General features: G+C 39.5%; 1 long non-coding RNA gene across 4 annotated transcripts in view; it reads left to right on the forward strand.

Moving 5' to 3' along the window:
* LOC110362143 (uncharacterized) overlaps positions 1-26,238 on the forward strand; it is a 295,772-nt gene that overhangs the window by 16,643 nt on the left and 252,891 nt on the right. For 3 of the 4 annotated variants that reach the window (XR_010471122.1, XR_010471120.1, XR_002419223.2), the window contains exons 3-8: positions 2,018-2,450; positions 2,580-2,658; positions 19,841-19,993; positions 20,718-20,757; positions 24,153-24,318; positions 26,103-26,197. This is a non-coding gene — a long non-coding RNA (uncharacterized LOC110362143). Of the gene's footprint in view, positions 1-61; positions 2,451-2,579; positions 2,659-19,840; positions 19,994-20,717; positions 20,758-24,152; positions 24,319-26,102; positions 26,198-26,238 lie in introns of all 4 variants that reach the window. The other variant, XR_010471121.1, reaches the window with a different exon arrangement.

Consider the following 26,238-nt stretch of genomic DNA (forward strand, 5'->3'; position numbering starts at 1 on the left):
CCATATCCTTTGTCAGATTGTGAAGAGGTTGGTGACCCACCCTACACTGGCTGTCTCGTAGAAACCTCCATGGTGTCCAGGAGCCACATGATGACTGAAGCTATTTCTCCAGGGGACAGCTGCTTTGTGAAGTTGATAGCTGTTCAAGTGGTACATGACAGAGTGTGTGACTCAATCTGCTCTAGTGGCTATGCAGTTATTGTGGTGAAAGAAAGATAATGTCTAGCTCTTTTTACTTCTTTCTTGCTCACAGACCATCTTGTACTTTGCAGAGCATACAACATTTTGGTTTCCTTTTCCACTTCTGTTTAAGGTAAGGTAAGCCAGTAGCAGGGCCAGCACTAGAACTAACATCCCATGACTTTTATCACCACCTCTAGTGTCCCTTATTGCTTCCCAGTTGTTGGCTGAGGTGCTTGCCAATATTTCTTTCATTATTTTTAGGTCAACAAGGAGTCTGCCGTGCTGGAGCCTTCAGTGCTCCCAGTTGTCTGATGCCTCATGTCTCAAGGAAAAAGGATGCTTTGCCATACCATTATGTAACCACCAATTTTTGTCTCAAAATACAATAAAAAAGTATGGAGAGAAAACTCAACTAGATTGAGCAAGTTAAAAATATGGATTACTGATGACCAGCAGATGTGGTGTGCTTTGTGTTTGGTGTACATCTATATGCAAAGATTGCACAATAAATATGCATGTAAAAGGCATATAGATGCTGGAATAGTACAGAAAACAATAAGAATTAATTTTTTTAAATTTTTATTTTGATTCTTTATTTAATCTCCCTTTCTTCTTGTAGCTTCTTATGCAAATGGACAATGCCTGACAGAATTTGGAAGCTATTAAGAAACTAACATACATTCTGGACTGGATGACAAATGGCTTATATGATTTTCCATCTGAAATGTGCAGAGCTGTGGAACAATGATATGGATATTAAAAAAATTTCCTCAGTTCTTGCCTCAGAAGTTTTGTACCCAGGCTGTCAAGCAATCGTTTAGAATCGTACTTTTTTCTTTTGATGCCAAAGTGGTGGCTAGTTCAGCTTAAACTTCGCATCACGCAAACAGAAATATTATACATCTGAGAAGAAAAAGGAGCAAATAGTAAATTCATGCCACTTACAATGCTACTTCAGTACTGCAAAACTGTGGCTATGTGCCTTCTGCAACTCCATAGCTGTTCTACTACCTGCAATCAGAGTGCTAAGTTGGATACTTGTTTTTATTTGGGTTGATAAATGTTGAGGACAATTGTATAATGTTCTGAAAAACTAGAAAGAATGTTTTAGTCACTATAGCAGGGCAGATTTTTGGATCTGCTACTGAAATTGTACTGTGCATAAGACTAACTGCTCTTTGGTGTGACTCAGTTGCTAACTGTTTAGCTCTGATAACCCTAATATTTACAATTTCAGAGCCTTTCTGGGATCCATTATTTTTACATTAGCACATACAAAGCTTCTTGAATAAATCTTGACTGCAGCCATAAGAGACACACTTCAGCATGTCTACAGCTGGTGTCCAGTTTGGCTGCGTGGCTGCTGTCACCCACCGAGTGAACTGAGACTCAGGATGTGCCACCACTGAGTAATGAAGCCTCACCAGCCCCTTTAACACAAGATGCTTTAGATGTTGTGGCATTTGACATTATTCTGATGCAGGCTACCTGAATATGGTTGCATTGCCCCCCAGTATAAGTGGAAATGAACCTATATGTGGGATGTGGGATTGGTGCTGCCATACTTGAAAGACTTTTTGGGAAAGACCCTGCAAATATGACTATATTTTTTCATGAAGAGCTAAAACCACAGAAAGCTCTTATTCAGTTTTCTCCAGTCATTTCTCCAGTACACTGAAATAAGAAGAAAAGGTTATTCTTCTTCTGCCTCCTTGGCCTCTGAGGAATTCATATTCAATTTTAGTTAGTTAGTAGCTGAAGCACCAGTGCAAATGTGAATTGTGTCCCTGCATCTATTAAGATATAAATACCTGTCCTTTTCTCCCTCCTGCAGGTCACTCTATTTTTAAAGAGGCAATGGTAAATTTAACATCCAAGGTGTCTTGAGTGGAAGAATAAACACAGGTGTAGAAAAATCTTACAGTCCTGCTTTCAACAAAAATGTGGTGAAACTGAAAATGAAAGAATTGCATCTGTGCCATTTGAACAGAAGCCCGACTCAGAGCATGGCAAGGTTCGCTGACATGTGCCGATTACACAAACAACTGTATTTCTTCCTGCTTCAGCCTCTTCTTTTCATCTTAGCTGGAGGCAAAAGAGAAATCGTAAAATACTTGCAGAAGATTAGAAGAGCTTCCAAATCCACATGCATACCTTGGCCAGATAAATGGAGTATCATTCTGGCTCAAATTTTTTTTGTGTGAAAGATCCTGCTGGATGCAACAGGTGAGGGTAACGCCTTGAGGCCGCTTTACCTTCTTGGAAAGGTGAGATATTTTGATGATCATATTATTTCTTTTTTAAGCAAAAATATTCCTATTCTGTACTCTTAAAAGCTTTGCTTCTTAGTGAAACTCTGGAATGTGTATTGATTCTCTTGCTTCTCTCAAAAACAGAGGTGTTCCTTTTCTCTGAACCTGAAACAATCCTCCTACAATACTCGCATGATGGTCTTGAGAATATAAACTGAGATAGGTATGTAAAGAAAGGTACGGCGCTCTTATTGGGACAACTGACTTTGGAAGAGACAATTGGACTTTCATCAGCAAATCCTACCAGTGGTGTCGTAGGCCATGACTGGAGCTTTTGGCTGCTGCAGCTTTGCAGCACATCGTAGTCCAGGATGCATCCAGATTATTTGGGTACTGCAGTGGTTTCGGTGTGGTACAGAGAGGACCTCCCCTCAGATACTGAAGAGCTCATGATATTAACCACTTTAATCTGAGGTCAAGAGCTCTGCAAGATTCTCAGAGCTGCATTTTCACAAAGCACAGGTAACCTTGTCAGACCCCAGTGCTGAAACCACTAACTTTGTTTTAATGTCTGTGATCACTATCTTATTTTTTATTACAGAACATGTAATAATTATCTCCATTGTCTTCTAACATGATTTGAGGGTTACTATGAGAATTGTGTGAATTCAGCATTATTTTTTAACTGACTACAGCTGTATGTTCCATTCCGCGGAAGAAACTCAGATTTCTGTTATACTTCCATTCACCACCATGTTGCTCTCTAATGGTTCTAAATTAGTTTGATAAGGGTATCAACCAGTAACAAATATCATTAACCTGTCAGTCATTAGAAGTTTTCTCTCCGTAACTGGTTAATGATCTTCTTGTTAAGAAAATGTAAGTGCTTTGAAGTTTTAAAAAATGTGAATAAAACGTAAAACATTTTGCCCCCTCGGATGAAGTATCCATCAACTATTAGCAAACACATTATCCCTCAAAACCAGAAGAATTATATTTTAGTTGTCAACACACATTTAAAAATAATTGGGATTAAAATGTCCTCCTTAGTTAGCACCTTTGGGGATACATCTGCAGCTTGACCTCACCATGTCTTTTTCTATATTGAGCTAGTTTTGATGTTTTAATAGGCACAATATTACAGCTTCACACTGTGACATAATATTTTGCCTTCAAATACATACACATAGGCAACACAAGGGACTGTTTGTTATCTTCCATGTGTAAGGACAAGTGCAATGTAAGATAAAAATGGAAGTGAAAAGCTTAGGTAGTTAAACATGTTTTCTTCGTCCTGGATTTCCTGATGAGGTTACAGGAAAAATACACAAGTTGTTTGTTTGTTAGGTTTTCAAGCTGCCAATATGTACAGTAGAGAAAAAAGAAATAAATCAAACTTCTGACAGGTGCACAAAGAGAGGGCTCTGAGGCAAACTCTGACTCCCTAGGGTTTTTCAAAAACTTTCCTCTTGCCAGACCCAAAATAAAATTCAATCTGTATGTCCAGGAAAATAAACAGTTCTGTTGACTTGCCAGATATCAGGGCTTGTCTTGGAGTTTTTATGAGATACATGTAGCTGGAATTCAGATATATATGTATATATGTATATATATATATATATTTAACCATAGATAACAGACTTAAATGATACATTTGTGGGGTAATGGTAACACTGTGTTTTGGAAAACAAAGGTTTTTAACTTATCGGCAGCTGATTGATGTTAGCTGTTCCACTGATGCCTGAGGAAGCATGCTTGAGTAAGCATGTCTGACTTCTTGTTTCATCTCATCCCCTTGGCTGGTGCTGTTTCCTGTCTTCCAGTTCCTTCCAAACTGCCCTTTCCTTTCAAATAACTGCCACTAAAAATTCCAGTCCAGACAAAACTGTCTAAATATCTATAAAGTATTACAAGGATTGAGTCATGTGAATGTATGCGGGATGTGTTGGAGTGATTGGAGAAGAGGTCAACCTGATACTTACCTGCTTGAGAAATAGTCACAGCACTACCATGATGCATGTCTTGGCCAACTATTACCCAGCTGTACCCATACAAAGAATGCTGGATTTGGTGACTGCAAGTTGTATAACTCCTATTAGCATGTCCTTTAGTGGTGGCTTGAGCTGTGAAGGGATGTGCTGCTTGGCTTGGAGCTACAATTTGCTGGAGCCCATTCAGCTCCAGTCATCTGACCCTGCAGATGCAAGCATGGCCCAGGGACCTTCCAGATGGCCACCCCAATCCCATTTTCCTCAACTGACATCCCAGTAAGGCCATAATTGTACCCACTGTGTTTTAAAACTCAGTTTTGAGGAGGTAATCCTGGTTCTATCACAAAGTCTCATAAATTAAATTGAAATCGGTCACATTTATGACTGGTTGTTAAAAAGCTGTAAGTGTTACGAATTTATGACACAGTGCTCAAATTCAGCTGTTCACTGCTTCTGCTTCTAGGTCTTTTTCTCCTACGTGGGATAAAATTTATATTTGTGGGTGAGATCATTATAAATCTTTTATGTACCACAAGTGCAATTTTAAATGTTTGCAGGCATGGAGAACTGTGCCCATGAGATGTCAACTATATTTCATGGGTTATTGCTCCATAGAACTGACAAAAAAAGAGCTTTGCAACTAGTATACACTCACACACACTTCTTAAGTTTACATGTTTGACCTTTAAAAGCTGGTAGGCAGCATGAAATGTGCAACTTACTTAGGAAATAAAATTCTGCACGGTTCATATTTTACTTGGATGCCAGTTTGCCATGTTCATTTTCTTTCTTTAGCAAAAACACCTTCTCAGAAGACTTGCTGATGCGCAATCCTACAAGGCTCTTGCTGATTCCAAGTACAATTGGACAAGTTCCTCCGGAGTGAGTGCAGTTTACATATACCTCTGCATAAATCATTTATGAAACACAGGCCAGCAGCCATGAATGTGTGGCTCATACTTCTTTGCAAGCATATTGCTGAGTTCTGCAGCCTTCATACTGAGCTTTCCTATCAGAGTTTTTAGAGGTGATGCATTCAAAGGCATGAGGTACAAAGGAATATAATTAAAAAAAAAAGTTTTTTTTTTTTCTTCTGAATGGAAAGATGGTTGGGATTAAAAGATGGTACTAGGACTGGGTGACCTGTTAACAGATGACAAGCTGTGAACTAGGCTTTGTGTGTGGCGTTAAGTTAAAAGAGCACTTGGAAGAAATATACTTTAATGGAAAGCACGTTGTGCTGAGAGCTGGGAAGCCTGGAGTTTCCTAGCTTTGTAGCTGGACTACCAGGACAAATAGTTTCACTTCTTTGTGACTTACCTAGGCAAGCATTTAGCAGGGAAAGAGAGGTTGGAGGAGCTTTCTGTCCTCTCTCTGTTTGCCTTTGATTGCCAATTACTCATGGCACACTGTGCTGGGTGTGTGCTGTTTTCTGCCTCCTGGGCCATATCCCAACCTGGGACCATTTATCAAGCCATGGAGAGTCAGGGAGAGACATCCTCTGCCGTGCAGCTCCACAGGGCTGGGGACATACCTCTGAGACATGATTTAGTGTGAGTATCTACAGGCTTCATCTACATTGACTCCATCCTGTTATTCACCTCATCTGCCTATTTGGGACAAACCGGTCCTTAAGATTGAGACTGTCTCTCGGTGTCTGTTACTGCTTTTGGTATTCAGTGTAAACATAAAAAGACAATTTGCTTAGATCCTCGTGTCCTCCATAACACCGTGATGAGCTGGGGAGCTCTCAATTAGCTCCAGGGAATATTTCTTCATGTTTCACGTATGAATTTCCTTTACATTTCATGGGATATTTGGTAATGCCCTTATTACTTGCCCTTTTTTAATTATCTATGCAATCTCTTTGGCTTTTGTGTTCTTTTTACCTCAGGCATTAGGTGTTGTATTAGAGTGATTAAGTAGGGCACATACCACTGTCTCCATCCCCTGATTTGTGTAAATGAAATTTTGACAAAGAGAGGTCAAGATGGCAGTGAGAATGTTACCTCCATATGCATTAGCACAAATGTCCTTGTGGATGTTTTAATGCACATGTGTTTCCTTTGAACATTTTAACAGCACAACTACTAGATATTCATAAAGCACAAAGTAATTTCATTCATGGTTTCTATTTTAACAAATACGCACAACCTTCTTTAATGCAACATTCATCCAGCTTCACAGTATGCATCAAAATACATTTGGATTGTTTATGATTGATGTGGTCATCCTCTTTTGATTCCTTTGGGCTAGATAGAAATAGAAATGTAGGGCAGGAGTCTCCATTACTGTGCAGCTGCTTTTCTCTGCGCTGTCAGCATAAAGTAACGTGAAAGCTGGTGGATCTGGCTCAGCATAAATGTAATTCTGAGATGATGAGCTGCTGTGGGGCACCTACATTCCTCTTTCTTAGCGTTGTTGGGATAACATCAAAATGGTGCATGGCTGGAGAAGGCAATGGGAAAGGCGATGTAGTGCCTCAATCGCACTCATTCGCATTGGCTGTTGGTTGTGATTTTGGAGCACAGTGTGTTACAGCTGAGCACTAACTGGAGCAGCTTTTGAGCATTTCTGACACAATGGAAACCAAATGCCCCCTTCACAAAGCAGCACCAGGTTCAATGGGACTCAGATATAGTGAGCCAGCAGGCCAGGTATAGATACTTTGGGGACATAGATCTGTATTCTAAAAAGCATGTAGGTATCTGAAGGCTCATATAAGCACCCAATATTACTTTCCAATAGGGTTTGTGACTGCAGGCATACATTTCTGAAAGATGTCAAAGTTTAAGCATTTTATTCAATTATACCTGATTTCTGGAAGTGACACAGGAGCCTAATTCTCCTTTTTTGGTGAAGCTTGAATTCTTGTTTCCTTGCTTTTCGAAGTGGGGCTTATCTGTGGGACTTAGATGGCTAATGAGCTTAGGAGCTTCTGAAACTGTTGATCTCCAGACTGAAGTCTGTTTGTATCTTTCTGTAGCTGTGGTCTCTGCTGTCTGCAAATGTCCAGATCCCGGGATGTGTTCACTTTCTCTTTTGTGAATGGTTGTTTGTAGAAGGTATCTAAATAGTGGATCTATTTCTAAAGGGAAGAAGGAATAGAGGAAAGAAGCAACGTTGCCATACTTCAGCAGAAATCTGTCTGATGTTATCAGATGTACCTTTCACTAACTCAAATTTGTCTAAGGGAAATGGATATTGCAAGAATTTTTATGACTCTGAATATTTTGCATTAATTAGTTTTGTTTCTTTTATAGTTCTTTTACTCAGTATGACCTGAATCTTTAACTAAAAAGCAATGAAGCCCTTAATGGAACTGAAGATTTAAACAAACACACAGGCAACTATTGCTTTCCTTAATCAGAGCAACCCCATTTTTATTTTATTTTATTTTATTTTATTTTATTTTATTTTATTTTATTTTATTTTATTTTATTTTATTTTATTATTTTAATGTAATTTAATTTAGTTTAATTTAATTTAATTTGATTTGATTTATTTTATTATTTTTTAAAACAGTCTTTTAATCCTTCTAATATTCTCCAAGACAAGCTAACTACTGTCTGTGTAACTGGGGGATTGTGCAATGCAGACCAAGTTTGCTGCAGCTTTTTTTCACTTCTGAATAAATCACGATCCACTTAACCGGACAAGCGAAACCTTTGATTACATGTTACTTACATAATACTGCTTTGTTCTTGTTAAGACAGAGAAGGAAATAAATGCAGAAATGTGTCTGCTAAATTTCCAAGTTAGCAATCTGTTGAAGGAAACCGTGATCCTGACAGGTGCAAACACTGGACTCTTGGGCTTGGGGAGTCTCAGGAGCCTTTCAAAGGTTTCTCACCTCACTGATCCAAAATAAACTTCAGTGCTTAGGAAAAATCAAAACAAGAAAAATGTTTTATGTAGCACAATCTGGTACAGAAGCAAAGAACAGGAAGAGAGAAAGAGAGAGAAAAAACCCTAACAGGTTATTTCTGTACTTCGGTCATTAACTGCAATTCTTCTATGACTTTTGGTCAGGACCTTTCCCTGGATGTCTCCAGTACTAGGTGTAACAATTCAAATGCTACTGTTTAACTATTAGCCATGTTGCTAGTAGTTAAAATAGCGATTGCCTCTCTGGTACATAATTTAACAATTTGCGTAAAGAGCGTTGTGGATACTAACTCCTTACCATTGCCTTCTTTTACCTTAAGGACAATTGCAGGTTTCAGTTCTTGACCAGCTTTTGAGGTTTGTGCCACTATACATCTCATATAGTTTAAAAAATATCAGGAAGAAATATACTGTGAAATGGAGAGATATTTATCATGCATACAGTTATATCAGCTGAGGTGCAGCCTGTCTGACTGGGAGGTAAATAATTTTGTGCACATCTCTCATCTTCAGGTTCTAGGGAAAGCGTGGACTAAAAAGGAAAAAGAAAAAAAAAACCCACAACATTTTTTTGCTATTTACTTTTAAAGTACAATCACTGAACAGCATCTTCTGCCTAAAATAAGTGCCTTCAGCACAATCCTCAGCCATCACGTTCCAGCTGCAGTACCACATAGACATGAATACAAGCTTGTAGAGTCATTGTGTTTGCTGAGGTTTATTTTCTTTCAGCTCAGACACTGTAAAATAAAAACAATAATAACAGAAATAGTCTGTGACATATTAGTTCAGCCCTGAGCTCATCTAAAATTAATTGCGAGACAGATATATAATTCTCTGTGCTACATATATAAGTGTATATATGCACACATATATAAATTGCTCTGGTTTATCACATATATACATGCACGACTTTGTTTCAGGAGGAAAAAAAAAGAATGGGACCAATATGCAAGACAGCTATAGAGCATCTTCCTGTCTTGAATAGAATAAATTATTGCTGAATGTTGAGGTTAATGTTCACTCTGAATTGGGGCCTGCACAGCTGGGATTCTCAGTGCTGTTTGATCTGTCCTTTTAAGCTCTGATGATCTTACTAAATTGCATTTAATGGACACAGGGCTTGTTATAAAACAATAGAGACAACTTAGCTCACATGCACACCTGTTCTTTGTACTTCATGAAAGACTTTGTCCTGATGGCGGGCGAAAACGTTTTATGAAGCACTGCACTGGCATTGTTTGCTTGAGTTTCAGAAGTTCAACTGCCATTTTTGGGTAGTCGGATTTATAGTTGCTACAGCCGTGAGTGAATTTTATAGGAGGCGTTTGTACTCAGCTAGTCACATCAGAACGGGATGTTGCACACCTGCACACTGCATTGGTAGAAAGAAAACTATTCTGAATAATTATTAGCCAGACATATCTGATTTTAATTGACTGATTTCACCCATGCAGGCTACTGAAGGCTTACAATTGCAGTAACTTTATGGAAACACCTTCCTCACTTTTATTGTCCTGCAAGATATCACTCAAAATTTATCACAGCTTAAAAATTGGAATTTTATATTGGTGTTCTTTTTGGTAGTTTCCTGGGATATTCTTTATTTCATTGAAGATTTTAATAGATTTTACTAAATGTTTGTTTCCAAATAAGTATTTTTTTCTTTCTTTTCTGTAATGATTGAGCGTAATTTTCATCTTCTTAGCCTTAAATTTAAATATCTATTAATCTGTTAACTGCTAAACTTATCTGTGTGTCCAAGATTGTTCACGAGATCCAGTTGCTGGGCCTGGTCTTTAAATTCTGGTAATAAAAGTGGTCCTTGACAAATCACTGTGATCCTAAAATCAATACGGTGCTATATAAATCTGAAAAGAAAAAGAGCATCGAGTTGCCAGAAAAAACGAGTCAGCATCTGCCTCAACTATATTGAGTCAGAATATATAAAGAAAATGGATTGTCTCCTCCTTTTGGTACATAATCTAGACAACAACATTTAGTCTGAAAATAATCATGTGAAGATTTAACACATAAACTGTATGTATATTTTCTCTATATAGAAAAAGAAAGGAAAATGTGGAGTGGAAGTATAGACCTCTTCATACTGATGTGCTGATTGCTTTCAGTCCCAGCCTCAAGATGTACCTGAAAGGGGAGCAGTAAGGCTGATATTCCGTGAGGTCCTCACTCATCCCTGTGTCACATGTATTGATTTCATGAAGGCTGCGTGTGGAATTGTGGAAACCTGTCTGAAGGATATTTTGTGTTATAGCACACTGGATATTGCAGGTAGCTGAGGAAAATTTTGGAGACTGGCTAATGAAGAAGGCTTGTTTCTTAGCTATTTTCCCTGTGGTAACAATCATTTTTGGGACACCCAATAAATGCTGGCAATCTCTGTGATTCTGTGAGATGTGTGGTAGTGTGGCAGCAGTTTCCCTCCTTTTCTGACTCTTCCTCCTGAATTTACCTGAATTAGTTCCTGCTTCAAATGTATGAGTTGTGGCTGAGTTGGGATATTAGATAAATGCCTGTGGCTGGAGAAGCCTGGGAGTGGCTATAATGAGAAGTTCTCTCCCAGCCAGTCTGAAATTGGAGTTTTCTAGCTGCTCTTTGGAATTATTCACCTGACTGCTGGAGCAGGTCGGTTTCCACTGGGGTCTGTCAGCTGTATGGAAATATGAGAGTAAGGAACAGTGCTATTGAACTTTGCATTTCAGGTCCTTAAAACTCACTCTGGAGGAGTTCCAAGGTACTTTGCCCCTCCTTCAAGGAAAGAGAATATTACTCAAAGTGGTTGAGTGTTTCTTCTGGGAAACTGATAGAAAACATGGTTAGAAAATAGCCAGCAAAGGTGAAATGGGAATATAGAATTGTAGGGTAAAAGCAATTATCTCAGCTACTGTAGGGAGGTAATTTAATTAGATGATTCAGGGAAAAGCAGTTTACGTTGACTCTTTTTTAAAAATTTCTTTTCAAACCAATGTGTTAACTCTGGGCTAGTAAGAGAGAACAGCAATAATACAAAGCAAAGATTTTCAGTAATGGGTGTGTTGTTCTCTATGGTGACTGGTTTTGAGGCAGGCTGAAGCTGGCAAGCTGAGAAAATTGGAAAGATGTGGCTAATTTAAAGAAGAGGTAACGCTGTTCTTGCTTACTTGAATTCCAAGCGTCTGCAGATTTGTGGACTTAGTTTGGCCTATTAACTAACTTTCAAATCTGGATTGAGATCCAAATCACTGCTAAATTTATGCTTCACTGGAGGAAAGAGATTAGATCCAGATCACTGATCACTAGAGTGTTTGCTGCAGAGAAAGTCCACGTGTGTTTACTGAATTCCTTAATTTATTAATCTTTACGTACTTCTTTCAAATAATCTACTCTTAAAGGTGGTCAGATAGCACAATTATGAGAACAATAAGATTCTCGGGACTGAAGTTTTCTGAGTAAGATAGCGGATGCTCTGTAAAGCCAACATGCCTGCTTCATAACTGGCCCCGGGCCCCTGCAAGAAATAGTGTTTTCTATTGAAATATTTTTTATAAATGTGCAGCAGTCTGAGAGAAATGCTGAGTGTTGTCAATGGGCCACTTAGACAAAAGTAAAACATTAAATCTGATTGTGTTTTTCTCCCTAGGAAATGTCTTTAATTACACCTGCCATTTCTGTTTTGATTGTCGTGTTTAGTACCATAATATGAAAATGACTCCAGCAGGCTTGTGGTGCTAAGAATGGTAGGTGACTTAACAGAGCTCTATTTTTTGCCTTAAGTATCTTGTCTCCTTATTTCCTATATTGAACACTCCAGGATGGAGTTTCCTCCAAATTAGAACAGCAAATGTGTGCAGCGGCTGCCGCGGGGCTGGTCTGAGAACTTGCTTGGGTGCTGTCTCTGCAAGGTGCCTCCATGGTTAGGACTGAGAGCCTCAGGGGGCTAGGGATCAGGAATGAAGTGCTGCAGCTGCAGACACCTCTGCCACCTTTTATCCTTGCAGAGGTTCCCTGAGAGATGATGGTGGATTACTGCACTACTCTGCTCTTGCACTGTAAACAAACACTTTCTAATGGAGAGGCTGATTTAATGCACTAATTTATCAGATACATATAAAAGAATATCAGTTGGATAGTTTAATAAAGAACTATCGTATAAAAGTATAAAAATAGTTTAATAAACAACAATACTACAAATACATATAACTTAAACAGTGTGTCAGTAAAATTATATTAGTTATGGGGAGTTCATTTTTAGCATTATCTAACTATGATAGAGGCAAAAATACTAATCTAGGTAGAGACCAAGGTAGTCTAGGATACTTTTAATGGTAGAGATAACGTGGTCTGCTTGCTGGGGAACAGGATGGTCTTGGTGTCATTCACATGCCTGCACAGACATAGTTTCTGACCTTCCCTAGTCATCGAAGTGAAGATTTGCAAACACAGATGAAGTGCTTATCTCCATGTTTTACCATTTAATAAAAGTGGCTTGATTTTCAGAGTGTCTGTCTCCCTCACCTCCTAATTCCAGTGCAAATCATGATTACTTTCAACCAAGGTGAATTTGGCATCTGGGACTGTAGTTTCCCTTCATCCTTCCCACTCAGTGCAACTGACATTAGTGATGTTCTCTGGATTTACTGAGCAGAATTTCACTCTGGCTGAGCTCTTTGGGCTCATGTTTTCAAAGGCATCTATAGGGAGTTAATTTCCAGATCTTAACTGAATATCAGGAGGATCTTGGATTCCTTTGGAAAAAAAAAAAAAAAAAAAAAAAGAAGTATAGATTTGCTGACTTTGATCATTAAAATAGACAGTGGAATTTGTTTCTACCCTGCAAGAAATCTTTATTAGGCCTTACTCAGCGCCCAGACCTGAAATATTCACAGAGTGGTGGTGTCTTATTAAAGACGATAGTATAACTATGATGTGATTTATTTTTAATCAAGAAAAGAAGCACAGTTTGTTAGCCTAACTGCAGAATTCTGTATTATGCTAATGCACCCAGCAGTGGGAAGCATTTTTTTTCTATTACCTCTTACGTTTCTATTCCAAAGGAATGAAATTTCCTATTTCCTATTTCTCTATAACTGGGAGAACACCTATTCTATGAAGAACTCCTCAGTTTTTAGGACTGATTTAAGATGAAATCATTGTCAGGGGAAGAACTAATAGCCCTGTCTCTCTGTTTGCATTATCACAGAGCTGGTGTGGTGTATGATCTGAGACATGTGATGGTGACTCTGGTGAAGGTTTGCTGCTGCTCAGTCAGTATCATGGGAAGGGACAGAAACTCTCTTCTGTCTGTGCTAGTTTCCTTCTCATTCTTCACCTGAATGAAAGACAACTTTTTCCCCATCCTAGAGCAATGTCTAATTCAAAGGTTGAATTTAATGACCATTAGGGATCAGTTAAATCAGACCATCCTGCATTTTTGGCTGTTTAGAAGCGTACACAGAATCTGCTATCACACAGCAGTTCATGCGGGGTAATTTGTCAGTCAACTGCCTGTTTATACGCTCATGCACCATGGTAATGTGAGGTGATTCAGCTTTCAAGTAGACAAGACAATCCCTGTATTTGAGGTCTTTAAAAGAAGAAAAGGTTTCTTTGCATTGCCGTAAATATGACATGTGCTTTTTTACAGTGCAAATAGTACTCTTTAATATCTATATTTGGTTTAGCAACTACAATAAATCTGACTCTGGAACATAAGCCTTGAGAGTGTCTGTTTCTTTTTGTTGGATGGACTAACTATGATAGTTCTGTTTCTTTCATAGGATATTTTTCAGCTTTCTTTGCAAAACTTTTTGTTTCCTATGAAGGGTTTTGTCTGTGTTTGCATCTATCACTGGAGCTTGTACAAACTTGGAAGTACTTTCACAATATGCCAGCAGTCATTTTCCTTTCAGTTCTGTCCATTTCTAGAAGAAAGCAAGCAAGCTGGCATGCTGTGGGGCTTGAATACAGTATGTTTCTTCTTGTCATACTGTTCCAGCAGTCAGGCAAAGATCACAGATTTTTTTCGCCTCAGATGGCCATAAACCATTTTACATTAGAAGCTTTCAGGTAACTATCTGTCACAAAACCAACACACAGGCAGCATGATTTATCACAGTGAGAAGAGCTGGCTCAAAAATATTCATGAGTTGGTGAACATTTAGAGCTCAATCTGAAAATGTTGCAAGCAAGAAAAAAAAGGAAAGCATTTAATAGAAGCTTCAGGCTTTAATCTCTCGGCTTTACAGACATGCTAGCATATGGATTCACATGTGTCTGCCATGTGGTAGAGTTTGTACTTCTCAGAATCCAAAGCAAATAACATTTTAAGCTTTCTTTTTTTAGGGGAAGAAAGGGACAAAACATTCACATAGCTCATACAACTGAAGAGGAAAAAGCTCAGCCTACTTGATCCCTCTAAGTGGAGAGTGATATCAAAAGCTCCAAGCTGGGATATTTAAACGGAGTCCCATGTGTTGTAGAAAGAGAGGTGAGGCCAGCTAATGCTTGCGTGTGAAGCCTCCAGGGCAGGAGGTCTGGAAAGGAAAGGTGAGAGTTGAAAGGCCGTTGGCTGCTCAGCTGACGAGGAGAAGACAGGTGCCTGGAAGAGCCCATGGCTCCGAGGGGGAGCCGGGCACGGGAAGGCGTGCTGCACCAGCTGGAGGTGATGGCTGCGGCCCTGTGCAGAGTTATCCTAAGCATCTTCCCTGAGAGCGTGTAGGGCTGAGCTCCATTAACTATGGGCAGAGAGTAACTGGCAAATCCCAGACTGATAAATATATAAATATAGCAGTCAGCTCAGAGCAGGTGGACTCTTTGGCTTTCAGGCGGGACAGGCGTGATGGGTCTGGTTGCAGGATTGGTTGTCCTTTATTAAGTATTTATTTAGATCTACTTTTTAATGCTTTATTATTTGTGTATTGCTTGTGTACATTGGAAGAAGAAAACAAAAAAGCTCATGCACTTCAGTGTGTTCTTACAACACTTCAGATATAGAAAATACACCTCATTTGATTACTGTCCACTCTTCAAACAATCCCAGACATTATATTTGTTCCAAAACAAATTACCCTTGGGGATTTTTTTAGATTACAATATCCAGCGTGTTCCTATATATACAGCAGAAGGGTTATTAAAAATAAATCAGACTCTTAATAGCAGAATAATTCCCTTGAGTACAAGAGCTGAACAGCATTTGCCAGTTGAGGGACAAAACTTTCTGTCAAAGTGAAGATTCAGAAACCTCTAAATAAAACCAGTGAGAGCCCTTCCTCCTCCCTCACTGGAGACAAACAGTGGTTAGCTGCTGGGAGGTAGACAGGAGGTGTGTTTAAGCCCACCATAACTGCAAATGGAACAGTTTGGTAGGTGACAACCCCACCAGACCACTCCGGTTGCATGACAGCTGCCTGCAGTCAGCCACACGCCTGTAGGTATAGATAGATGCATTCTCCCGGCGAGACCCTGCAGACAGCCACATTCTTCCAGTCTTGTGCCATAGTCAGCTCACTTTCAGCGGCTTATATTGTAATGAACTACATTCTTATATTAATATGTTATAGCCTTTCCTCCTCAGGGCTGTGTGTTGCCCTGCCACAGTCACTTGCTGTAGTCAATCAGACAGACACAGGCTGATAGGTGTGTGAAGGATACAAGTTTTACTGGGAGAGAAGCACATATGCTGTGGGCTGCTGTACCATTATAACCCCATGCTATTACCAGACCTCTGTCCTTTAAAGTATAATAAGGAGTCAGGTGGCATAACCATATGCTGGTTTCCATACATTTTCACTGAAGTCACTTTATTCTCAAGGACTATGCTGCCAGTTCCTAGCGACCCCTTCTCCATCCAATGAGTTGGAGTGTCACATTTGATTTGTTGTTTGTCCATAAGGTATAGCTTCCTTCTTCACCTGCAAACTGGTGGCTGCGTAAATGTTGCCTAATGAGCAGCTGAGGCCTTTTAAATTTCTCAGAACTTTTACATTAACCTATTTCCCCTCTATCCTGCACCCTGTTCCCCAGATTTTATTTTAATTACAGGAACTGTCACTGAAGGAAAGAGAGAAGGAAAAGCACAATTGCCTTTTCTAGGTAAAACTGAGTGAAAGGCCAGAATTGGGAAGAGCTACAAACTTCTCTTGCCTCCAGGTTTTAATGAGCTTATTAGCGTGCGGAAATGTCTACCTCTCAGTGTGCAGAGTGCTGTCAAGGAAATATCATTCATTAGGTTGTATTGCTTTATGTAGCAAGACATTACCTAGAAAAAATTAAGAGTTTTGGAATAAAACAGTTCCTTTTTTCCTCTCATGAGTTTATAAATTAGTGGTGGATTGTCTTTCAGACTGGAAGAACTTTGGTGCATACGTGCATAAAAGGTACATAATAGGTGCATAACACCTCACCCACTCCAGAAGAACCCACAAAAGCCAAATATCTACCAGAAGAACCCACAAACCCCAAACTTCTACCGGAAACAGCAATTATAATTTCAAGATACATCAGATATTGTCTGGGATGCCACTGCCCTTACGCTAGTCTCATATAATATAAGGGCAGTAGAAATATGAGAGAATTGCTGGAACAAGTATCGGTTCACTTCTCTGTTTCTAATTCACCTCCCACTGAAACAGCCAGCTTCTACTGTTTTGTCAACCATCGCTATTTTCATTCATGTTGCACTTAGGTCATCACTCGCTTCCTTTGAGAAGCCAATCTTAGTAAGTTGCAGGACCTCAGCTGTTCCCTTCTGTAGACAATGCTGTGCACCCCAATGAACTCATTTTGTCTACCCTTTTTTTAAGACAAGAACCTAGACCATGTTTTGTTACTTGTTCAGCACAAAATACATTTTTATACCATGTAAGTTACCATCTACAACAATTACCATCTATAACATAATCAGTAACATTATTACCATACATAACAATTACCACAACTAAGAGATGACAGTTCTTTGAATCCCTAATATGCCTTTGGACCATCATTTGGTGTCACCTCTGAGTCACTCAAATGATCGCTTTTGAGACACTATGCCAGAGAAGCTGTCTTGTCTATATGGTAACAAGACAAGGCCAACATCAGGTATGATCATTAAAGGCTCCAAAGGCATTTCTTACAGAAGTAGAGGTGAAGTACCTGTGTACTATCCAAATTCCAGTGCAGGTAATCATAGTCTGCTTCCCCAAGCTCTTTCTGTAGCTTTGATAACAAGTGTTGTTGTTGTATGAACTTCCTGAAGTTGTTCATTAAGACACACGCAGATAAAGCAGAACCTGGTGTAGCACAGCACTTTTCAGAGAACCTGGAAATTCATTGGAGTCGAAAGGTGCTATCTAATTGCAAGATCACTGTAATAAATAAAGTAACTTAATCCAAGTCTTTTCTTCTTTACACACACTATAGCTTCATTGCAATTACTGTAGCGGCATGTTGGGCAAATCGGAGTAGAATCTGGTTTATTAATTCTAATTATGTTCTGTCTGGACAAACAGACGATGCGTCCAGACAAAATTGTCATTGCATTTAAAATAAGTGCTTTACATATTTTCAAAGTATCATTAAGACGCTTATTTGGGCTGCAGTCTAGGAGCATCTCAGAACACAACCCCAATGACATTGCAGCTGTTGTGCCGGGGCATTAAAAAGGCAGTCTTTCCTTTCATTGTAATCATTTAAAAATTACCAGTCATGTGCAGACCCTAAGAGCATGACCCTCAGCCCATGTGAGTCGGGATGGGAGTCAGGGCACGCCTTTCCACTGAAGTGTGCATGCTTCGAATCACTCTGTGGACTTTGAGTGCCTGGACACTGACATCAGGTAGTAGACTGTTTACTGAAATAATCCAAAATCTGAGGACTATGTTCATGATGGTGAACACAGCATAAGTGGAAAAAGAGGCTTTTTGAGCACTTTCATTAGTGTAATATTGGAAATCCTTCTCCCAAGTGAAATGAGGCAACTCTTTGGTGCTGTTAGCAGTAGGGCAACACCCCCACAGCCTTCTACTCTACAACAGCCCTTTGAATCTTCAGGAATAATGCAATGGTTAATCTGTGATTCATTACAATGTGTCAGTGTGTCTATGTTGGAGGGGTAATGTCTCTTCCTGCAAACAGCAATGCTGTACCAGTGTAATCTTATCTTACATTACGCTCCAAGCAGCATTCTCTTTCACCATGCGCTGGATCTGTTGTTAAGCGTTGGCTCCTTCCACGACTTTGTCAGCCCTATTTTTATCATAGAGGGGGGTCCCGTTCTGATATTGCTCCAAATCAATGTTGCACAACTGTTGAACATGGCTGAGGGCTATGCTGTTCCTGGCAGCACAACCCCGGTTGTTGCAAAGCCCCAGGAAAGGCACTTCACTCTCTATCTTCATGCGTGGACTTGTGCTTAAAGGATGCAGCACAGTGCACAAACATTGTGAAATTGTCAAAGAGTTGCTTGGGTTTTATTTTAGCTCTCACTGTCTTCACTGGATTTTGCTGCATGGCCCTCTTTAATGAATCATAGTATTTATGATTTATAAAACTGTTCATTATAAATAAAAAATATATTAATATTTTGCGTGGATTAGCATATTCAGTGAAAGCAACTCACATGACCAGGATTTTAGTTCATGCAGCATCTCACATCAGATGGCAGAACTGTAACAACAGCTTAGTAATAATAGACAGTAAATCCTCAGGTTTATGCAGCAGAAGCAGTATCTGTCTCATGTACCACATTGCCACCTGTCATAGGATCACAGGAAAATTTATGTTTGAAGTGACCTTAGAAAGTCATTTAGTCCAAACTCTGATTCACAACTTTCTTTGCCACTTACTACAGAAAGAACAGTCACAACGGCACAGCATATCTGAAGTAGTTTCAGCATTTGTTTGCAGTGGTGAGGTTTTGTCTCCTGCAGTGATGTTTGGCAGTAGGTTAGTGGGTGGTGGGTTAGTTCTCCTGCAGGAATTAGTGGTCTTTAAAAAAGTCACAGCACACACACTTCTCTGTGAATGACTGAACATCCAGAGGACAGTCAGAATATAAACATATGCACAGAAGCCTTACAGTAAAATGGAAAAGAGTTTGGAATTATTCTAGGACAAGTTGTTCACAAAGATAAGTGATATTTTAGGAAGTGAACAACAGCGCCTACAAAATCATTCCCTTTCTAGCCTGCCTTCATGCAGCTGGAATTTTTTCTGAGATATGCATCTGTCTGAATGAATTATTTCAGTTTTGTCTCAAATATGTGCTGTGTTCAACAGGGATGAGAAAGTACCCTTCACTGTGGTAACAGAAATGTAAGTGTTGTGAAGAAAAAATTGTAGTGAATACTACTGTAAGAAAAAATGACCTTTCTGTTTTCAGTTTTTCATAGATATAAGGTTTCTTAAGCATCATAGAAAAATGCTTTAAGTCCACAGATATTTCATAAGTCAGTATGAACACACTGCTGTGCTAATTTATTCAAAGAATTTTCATTCCTGTCCATTACATGCACAACATCATTTTTGTTTCTTCTTCTTCATCAGTTTTCAACTGAGGCAACACCTGTAGGAGATCTCTCTTAGATCACCCATGAACACTGGAATACAGGCCAGTCCTGGTCATAGAGGTCTACAGCCAGGCTGGTTGTTTTAATTCTATAATTTTGGCTCCTAGTGGCAGAGTGATCTGGAGACAAGGTAATGAATTGAGGGATCTAACCTCACCTCTGCTTAGGTGCTCATCTATAGTCTTAAATTCTTTGACGCTCAGTTCTGTATCTTTTGGAAAGAGTGCATGCAAGCCTGCAGATAAATAGTATCCAAGAGAAAAATTTTATCTTCATAATTAAAAATCTTTGCAAAATTAAATAATAAGAAGCAATGCAAGATTTAATTTGAGCCAAAGCATTCAAAATTTAGTCTGTTTGAAGCAAGTGATAGGACAAGAAGAAATGGCCTCAAGTTGCTCCATAGAAAGTTCAGGTTGGCTATTAGGAACATGTTTTCATTGAAAGGGTTGTGAAGCAGTGGAACAGGCTGCCCAGGGAAGTAGTGGAGTCACCATCCCTGAAGATGTTCAAAAGACATGTAAATGAGGCTCTTAGGGACATGGTTTAGTGCTAGAGTTATGTTATGATTGGACTTGATGATCTTAAGGGTCTCTTCCAACCAAAATGATTCTATGATTCTCTGATTCTATGAATCTGGCAGCGTTCAGCTTGAGTCACATCTTCAGCACTCAGGATACAGGATATAAGACTTAAAGAACTGAGAAGAGCGTAAGTTTCCTAGAGAGTGACCAGCATGGGCACACACAACATACGTAGTATTAATGGCTTCTGAGCTCTGTTATGTCTCACCTTTAACAGCAGTAATTTGCTCCAGACAACCAACCACTATTTCTGTCTTTTTCTTCCTACAGATAACAGTATCAAGTTCTGCACACAGCTGGAATCTGAAGGGTAAGAGAGGCGTTATATTATGGCCACTTTGTACTTGAAGGAATTGGTCTTGTTGTAGTTTCAAGGATCCTACTGTTTTGTACAAATTTTGTCTTCTCTCACCACATCATTGTAAGTGATCCTCATTAAAGAAATATGAGCCTGAGACAATTAACAGAGGTCTTTATATCAAAGGAAAGAATCCTATAGCGCCTTTTCTATGAAATGAATGATGCTTTTGTGGTTCATGCTTTTGGACTTCTTGTTATTGGAAAATGTTATCTGAAGCAAGCTGAAATTTATGTAGCAGAGATCTGTATAATTAATGCTCTGGGCTGCATGACGGTGTTGGTGCCACATATCTATGTGGTGACAAGATTGAACTACACTAACTGTTGTTAATGGGGAAAAAGGTGACCAGACACATTGTCTCTCCCCACTGGGAAGCCCTCCTGTGGTTCTCTTCCCTTATGGCAAAGGTGACCACTGCTGCCTCTAGGGACCTGTTTAACATTTGGCTGCCTAGAAATGGTCTTTCTGGAGACAACAAAAAGCTTTCTTTTGTAACTAAAAATGATTTCCATGTGCAAGTGATATCTAATCAGGGACATATGTCGGCAGAGGCCTGTTATTTTTTGTCTGGTGTGCCTGCTTACTGATTTATTGTCAAATTCTGCAACCTTATATCAACACAAGCCCATTGTCTCTGGAGACAGAGAACAGAGTTTGGCTCTGGCACCAGAGAGGTCTACCACAAACCATGTAATTCCAGTGTATGTATGATGTGCGACTTGTAACCTTGTTCTCTGCAGAGTAAGTAGTTTGTACATCTCTTATGGAGACATAGTAAAGAATTCCATCACTGCAGCTGAAATTAATTTTATTTTAAATTGCCCTCCTGCATTTACAAACAACTGAGTTTCCCTTGCCTACTTCTGTATAAACAATGGTTGTGGTATAAATTACCTTGGATACTTTGTAGACTGAGTCTGTGGTGGGATGAGTGTAAGGTCAGAGAAAGGCTGAGAGAATGCACTATCCAAATAGAATAAAGAACATTTCACACAAAAGCTGTATGGTTAAAAAAATAATAACTTCATCCCATCCTGAATGTTTTTTTTTTCTTTTTTTTTTTTTTTTAAAGGAGCAAGGGCATAAGAGAGAGCAAGAAGGCATAAGAAATGTTCCTGATCTGTGCAACATCTACACATAGTGCACAAATTGCTTGCCACTTCGGTTCTACTGCCAGTTTCTATTTTCTTATGGCAAAATTGTCACTGAATTTGAAAAAAATAGCTGATTTGTAACAATAATTACTGTAATATCACCAACCATTTTAAAATTCTTTCTTATGTCTTTCTCCTTCAGTTGAGGTAGTAGTAAAGAAACAGGGAGGATATCATTTTTACATTGCCATTAATTTAAAGCTGGGAAGCGTCATTAGGAGGAGATTAGTTCTGTTTGCAGTAGAAAGTGCCATACATGCTGTGCATGTATGAGACATACAGCTATTATACAAAGACAAGACTCAGAAGCAAATCAGAAATGGGTGTGAAAACTGGCTTTACTGTGTCCTTTGTAGTGCCTGCAGCTAAAGTATAGAACTTTCCTTGAAAAATAAGACACGAACCAAATAATATCTGTAAAACATGAACATTTTAGTGAAGTTTTGTGTGTTTTATGCGTGCATTTTGCTGAAGCTAGAAGAATTCCATACAGGATTGAATCCCAGTGTTTCCAGCTGAGCAGTACTACCCCTCCTTAAAGCCTGGTTTATTGTATACCTTGAAGCAACTTTTATTTTTACATGCAACCTACTTACTCAGTTCCTCCCCTCTTGCACTGTTAGGGTGCATTGTAGCCTTGCCTTCATTTGAAAAAATGAAGTTCTTTGAGGTGAAGAGACCTCGGCATTTCTCAGATGCTCATCTTCTCCTGTAACCAGTCTGGGGATGCCTCCTGTGGTATGTGTGGCTCAGGAGCTGAGTCCCTGGGAACAGCTGTCCCCTCATGAATCATTCATAGGGGTGAGCTGTGATGATGAATGATCAGCTGCAAACAATGCATAACATTAAGAGAAAATAAATGCATTTCCTTCTAATTTCATTTTTTCCCCCAGAGGTGGGTTAGAGCCCCAGGTGTCTCCATGGCAGGATAACTTCAGTGATGGAGGAACCCTGAAGTCCTGGCCACTGCTTTCTGATGACCTCACAGGTCTTCCTAAGACCTTTCCCAAGAGGAGAAGGTGAAAGAGCACTGGTGATAGGGCAAGACATTAGGTGTGGACTAGGAAACAGAAACATCTGTTCATGCCTTTAACTTTTGACGTATTCCCAGATTTTGGAAAATTCATGAAAAATTAAATGGGTGACTATTTTCTGGGTGGCTGGGGAATGCCAAGTCACATGTTTTTGTTTCTGCTCTTTGACTGGCTGCCTTCTATAGCTAATCAACACTGTGTCATTTTGAAATTCACATCTGGGAACTCTTTGAGCTAAATATGCACTTTTCATAAGCTCTGGCAACTGTAAAGCTCCAAATGCTTGAATATTCAAGGAAAATAAACACACATGCTAAGAACGTGACAAAATGGAAATCTGTGTCAAGTTTGAAAGAAAGCTCTAGGATATCCTCTGCCCTCTGCTCCCTGCTCTCCACTCGGCTGTGCTCAGCACCAGGAGTAGAGGGCAGAAAAGTGTGTCCCTTACATAAGATGTGCTTGCAATGCCCCTGAACCTTTGGCATCAGTTCAGAACGTAGTGAACTGGATCGTGCCAGTTTAAATATATCTGGTCATTTTCCAGTACACTGCTCAGCTGTCTACCTTTCAGAGCCTTAGCTGGCATCTTGGTAAGCTCACTCTGTGTTTCTGCGTCTGCTAATGCTAGCAGGAAACTGGATATTATTGTGTTGAGAGTACAGTACTGGGAACCACAAAATCCAGAATAATCTTTGGTGGCTACCATGATTTCCTGCAAACTTTTGGGGACATTTTTCTGACTTTAAGTATTCAGAGCAGATTCACAGACCCCAGACTAATGAAACACACTTTTAATTTTGAGCACATGAGCAGACACATGGCATTTAGAAGACTGAGGTTTTGATCCATATAGAGTTCAACTTCCTGTGTGTATTTCTTAGTGTCTTGGGATAGTAAAGCACAACAGAGTTTGGATACTATTAAGAGTCATACAGTCATGGGTCAAAATTAGGTACTTCAAATTTCTAAGGCAAATCTTCAGACTTCAATATCGTTTGCTATTGCACCAGAAACAATAAGGCCCTTCTGAGTGAAAGAAGCATTCTCTGGACCTGCTGCTGACTACATCAGATTAATTCCTTGGACTCAGTGGACTCCATGAAAGCATGATCACTCTGTTTATATCATTTTTTCCCCTCTTTTTGCTATATTACAGTGTGACTGTATGGCTGTGACAAGACTGGTCTTCAGAGATGCAGCTTAGACAGACATAGACAGGCATAAAGGTCACTGCCTGCAAAACTACTGTCCTGTGGAGAATAACTCAAATTCGGACCCCTTCTGAACATATCCAGTTTTGCTCTTCCACTGTCCTTGAAAGGGTAATAAATCATGTTCTTTAATAATAATTGTAAAGTACAAGATGAACATGGTATCAACAGAAATGGTTAAGCCCAGATTCCTTGCTATGCCCGAACTGAAGTGCCTTGACTCCCTGAAAGAAGCATTCTGAAATTAAGCTGAATAACTTAATTTCTAGCTGTGGATTCTATGTATCTTCCTTGTATACTGCAAAAAGGCCAAAGCAGAAGGGAGGGAGGAAAGATTAGAAAGAGCAGTGTCAGTTATTTGGGGAAGGCATTGTCTGCCCCTGTTTAGGAAGAAAGGGACACCATTTGGCAGCACAGGGTGCCACCGTTGGTTCCAGCTAACGATCATTGTGTGAATTGAGCTGTAAGGAGAGCTGCCCATTGACCAGCATTGATTGCTGTCGTGGACAGGTGCTAATGTTCAGAGGGCAGATCACAGCTGCTTGCACAGGGTTCCCATTATCCTTTGCTGGGTATTGATTCTCCCCGTGGGATGTTTCCTTCCTAGCTGTGTTAATTTTCAGGCCACATATTTGCATTGGTCTATGGTGAGAAGGGTAGGCAGAGGTACCTTGGATATGTTTAATGGCCTTACCCTTTTCCCTTTCATACCCCTGCCCCCATTCCCTTGAGACTTTAAAGACCATGTCTATTGGGATCCAAGTTTCCTCTAATTATGGTGCATGTTAAGGGACAGGCTTTATGAAGAATATCATTACTACTCTTGTAATTGCTTCAGGTGCACTCAAAAATTAATCAGAAAGTACACAATGGGGTTTTTGTTTTGGTGTGGGTTTTATTTTGAATCCTTTCTAAGCCTGAAGACTTGCTGCTTATGTGTAGAACTCATACAAGTGCAACATGGAAGGCATGGAAAAGTAGTTCATGAGGTTGCCAGGGCAGGGATGGTTTTGTCCCTTCAGTATGATTTTGGTGCTGCACACAATTGATTAACTGATGGACCTCAGTTGCCATGAAACCAGAGTGGTAGTATAATACATTCATTTTGCATCAGTATAAATATCTTTCAAGGTTGAGTGAATATATGGATTTGTCTATTGCTAGGTGTCTGCACAGTGCCTAGAGCTGTGTTGGGATCTTGCAGGGTCTTGGTACTACATGAAGCTACTCTAAAAGGAGTATCTTAGCTCTCTACTGTTATAAGTCAAAGAAGCCTAAACCAGAATTTTTGCAAAGAAGGAAGTAATAGCAGATAACAGCAAAAATATTCAGCAACTGAGGCTTTTGCTTGTTTTGCCAAGCATAATCGCCTCAGTGCAAATGCTGTCTCCACATATGAAGAAATGTTATTAATTTTGTCTCTGTAACACGGAAATGGAACAACTAATTTAGGTTCTCTGAACAAAGTATAGCTTTGCACTGATAAACCGATGCCAATTTCCAATCCTTCCTTAAGGCATCTTTGTTCATGCAGTCTGCGTAGAAAGAACAGGGTCCATCTGAACTTAGTTAGCCCTAGGGCTGAAACAGGTTGTGGTGTTTCTGTAATCAATAACAACCCAAAGATGTATGTAATTATCTTCAGCTCCCCAGTTTGAATGACCAGGTAGTCATTTATAGCCGAATATTCTTCAGCATGGGACCAACACTTGGGTTAAACCCTCTGGAACCATATCCCAATGTTTGTGATTTCCTTGCGGAGTCAGCAAACATAGCATTATTATAAAAATAGCTCTTCTTCAGGCTTCAGGGTACCAAAGTTGTTACCTCACCCTGGAAGTATGAATCCCCAAAGATCATATTCTAACATTAGGAAATTTCTTTTTTTTTTCTAGAACATATTTCCTATACTGTATGTGCATGACTTTGGAATGGTGATCTACAGAAACGAATGCTGGAGCATCCTTTTTAACTCTGGCATGTTCACAAGGTACCTTTCAAAAATGAAGCATGAGTGGGTGGATTAAAAAA

The sequence above is a fragment of the Columba livia genome, chromosome 3 (assembly GCF_036013475.1).
Source record: "Columba livia isolate bColLiv1 breed racing homer chromosome 3, bColLiv1.pat.W.v2, whole genome shotgun sequence".
Taxonomy (NCBI): domain Eukaryota; kingdom Metazoa; phylum Chordata; class Aves; order Columbiformes; family Columbidae; genus Columba; species Columba livia.